The sequence below is a fragment of the Cynara cardunculus genome (assembly GCF_001531365.2).
Source record: "Cynara cardunculus var. scolymus isolate 2C chromosome LG 12, CcrdV1, whole genome shotgun sequence".
NCBI classification, from domain to species: domain Eukaryota; kingdom Viridiplantae; phylum Streptophyta; class Magnoliopsida; order Asterales; family Asteraceae; genus Cynara; species Cynara cardunculus.
Genome location: NC_037539.1, coordinates 13,719,025 through 13,722,647, shown reverse-complemented (window position 1 = coordinate 13,722,647; position 3,623 = coordinate 13,719,025).

Genomic DNA, 3,623 nt, shown 5'->3' with positions numbered 1-3,623 from the left:
AATGTTCTTGATGTTCTTAATGCCATATCTTAATCTGCCATGATGATTGTGATGATATGAAGATTGATCAGTAAATCAGGACTTACAGTTTGTGAATAACAAAGATTCACAATTCAATTCCGAGCATTTTGATCACGATTTAAACACAAAAACACAAGATTTTAAAAAAAATTCGGATCAAACTAAAAAAAATTAAGAACACGAAGAACATAGATGAAGAACACATAAAATCCAGAAAAAAATATCTTCGAAAAATCTTCAAAAACGTTGATTTCTTGCATTTCCGCTCTGATACCAATTGTGTGTCCCACTTCAGTGATCAATCTTCATAATACCTTCATAACCATGGCAGATCTGAGATTTTAGCTTAATAACATTAAGATGAACTTGTAAGAACATAGAGAGAGATGAGAGGAAAAGTCAATTCTTCAAATCTGGTCAAACCTCTTATTACGTATCAGATTTACAAATGAGCTCCCTCTTCTTACAATTACAAAGACATTACCCTATTTATAGGGTCAAACTTCTAAACACAAGTCAAAGTCAAACTCCTATAATAAAAGTCAAACACGATGACTTTTACAATTATAAACAATATTTAACTTTCAAGACGAATACAATTTAATATTGATTTTCAGTCCTAATATAAAAGTCAAACACGATTACTTTAACATTTTTTGTAACACAAGAGTCCAAACTTGAATCCAAAGGGGGAGAATGTTGGGTTTGAGTTAGAGCGTTAAAGTTGTATTTAAGTTTCTCCTTAGAATAGCTTTATTTTGTAATAGTGTTGCTTTTACATTTCCTAATATAAATAGTATTTTCATTGTAATTGTCATTACCAAGTGAATAGCAAAGTGTAATCAAGATTTTCAGCTGTAATTCTCTCTTTCAATCTAATCATTCTTTGAAGATATTCTTTCTACTTTTATATTCATCTTAATTCTTGAAGATCGTATGATGTTTATATGATTTTGGACTTCACAGCTTGGGCTTCTTCACGTTATCATGAGTTTGAGCATTGTTGTATCAATAGATGTGTTTGGAAAATATGTAGCGATGATTCAACATGTGATTCCTCAGGTTTTGTAAAAGAGATAAACATTGACAGTTGGGAGTTTTAAGGCAAGAATGTTAAACTTTCTTTTTATTCGATGAAGAAGAAGTAACAGCAGAGGATGAAAATTATGTCCTAGCATTGGTTGTTTTTACAAACTTCCTATCTAGTGCAGATTTTTTATTTGTAGGGGCAGGCGTGGGCTTTACTTATTTCCTAAGGATAGGCTTCTTTTCTTCAGCTGAATGAGAAGAAAAGTGTTGGTTAGAATTTTCAGAGGCGGTCCACTTTTGTTTTTGTTCACGAGTAAACTTTATGAATTTAGATGAAGGGCTTGGGCCATGTGAAGTATCGTTGTCGGACTTAACATTATTCAGCTTTTCTTTTCCTTTGTCTGAAGCTTTCATGGGTTCTGGAATATCTTATTTCATTAGGGCTTTGATAGTTTGGTGTTTCTTGTCCTCAATGATCTCTGGTGATTCACAGACTATTTCTTCTTCAGAGTCAGAATCAAGAAAGTCTCTCGTGGATTTCTCAAAATTAAAATTTTCATGGATGTTGTTGGGAGCGATAGGTTCTGAGGTTGATGGTTCAAAGTGATCTGTTGGGAGTTCCATCACTTCTGATTTCATAAATGTACTTTCAATGTCACTTGGATTGTTCATCGATCCATCAGATGATGGTTTCTTACTAGGATTCTATGTTCCATCGCCAGCACTTGCTAATGATCTTGTGGGATTGATAACCAGAGGCTCTGGTTTAACCATAAGGTTTCCATCGGTCTCTGGTTTAGAGGCATCATTCCCTTCATTAGAATTCTTACATGTGCTGCTCTTATGCACCACATTTTAAAAAACCTGCCTCAAGAGTACAATTTTTCCATCGACTTTAACCCTTTTGAAGTTTGCTTTGGGTTTTTGGAAAAAGTCAGGTTTTTTAATTCATCCAAGTTTGAAAGTGGATTCAAGGGTGGATTTCTTGGTTTCGATGAAGGAGTCTAAATCATTGAATCCAATCCCTTGGTAATCCTTTTGACCATTAAGTTTTTTATAGACGTCTTGGGCATCTTTGTTTTTTTTCATCAGGAGTTCATTGGTTTGAAGCTTCTGATGAAGAATTTATCTTTCTTTTTGGAAGAAATCCTTAAGAGCCACTGAATTTAGCTTTTCTGCCTCAAATTCTTTAAGGGCTTTTACCTTCTTTTCTAAATAATTAGTTATCTTCTTGTTTAGATCCAGAAGTTTTTCTTCCTCTGATTTTTTTAGCGATGCAATGCGAGTTTTTTCTTTTACCAATTCAACTTTTTCTTCTGTGAGAAGATCAGTCTCTCTCTTGTAGAAACTGACTTCTTTTTCAGCTTTTATCCTTTCAGATTTTTCAAAATTTAATTTTTCTTTAAGTTTGAGAAAATCTTCTGAAAGTTTCATAACCCTTAACTCTAGCTCTGGTGCACCAGAGTTGGTTTCATCGATGGAAGGGTCACATATCTGATCATCGGAGTCAGAGGCGGATTCTACATTGGACGTGGCCATGAGGCATATGAGTGCCTTATCTTCTTCATCAGATGAAGAATCGGACACCCAATTTTCTTTTTCAGCCATCAAGCTTCGCTTCTTAGGATTGTACTTGTATTTATTATTGTAATAATCAGCATCCTTCACCAGGCGTCCTCTGCACTCTTTTGAAAAATGTCATATCTTCCTGTATCTGTAGCAGCGAAGACCATCTTTTCTTCAGTCTCCTTCTCTTCAGTCCTCTCTTCTCTCCCCTCTTTCCTCGCTTCCTTCTCTTCTTTCCTCCTTCTGATGAGACTTTATCGGCTTCTGATCATATGAGGGCTGATACTTCTCCCTTCTAGAGTCTCTTCTTTTTTATGGCTTCTTGAGAAACTTTTTTTTGGAACTATTTAGTTATCAAGGCCAGAGACTTGGCAAAAGCTTTGAGTTCATCATCAGAATCAGATGGCTCTTCTTCGGATTCTAACTCTACCACTAATGCCTTCTTGTTTTTTCTCCTGTGATCTGCTGTAGAGGTCCTTGTAACTTCTTTTTCTTCTGCAGCAAGGGTAAGAGGTCCGCCGATGGACACTTTCCTCTTCATTATATCCTTCTCTTGTGCAGCAAGAGTTCCATAGACGTCATGAAGCGACCAACTGTCTAAGTCCTGATTTGCTTGGAGGGACATCGATAGTTGATTCCACTCATCACCAAGACTCTTGAAAAACAAAACATTGTTTTCTTCTTTCATCCTAGAGATGTCATTTCGGCGACATTCATTGATCAATGTGTTGAAATGATCATAAGTCTTCTGAATCGGTTCTTCAGGTAGAGCCTTGAAATTAGTGTATTCGTTGTGGCATTGAGCCCTATGATTTTTCTTTGTTTTCGCACCTCCTTCCAGTTGGCTCACCAGTTCATCCCATATCTCCTTCGCTGTAGTACAAGCGTCGAGAGATTGGAAGATGTCGTGTGGAATGGCCATAATGATCAGCCTCTTAGCTATCTTGTTTGCCTCTACACGCTCAAGGTCGTCTTCTTCCCAGTTCTTTTCATCCTTAGTCATGTAG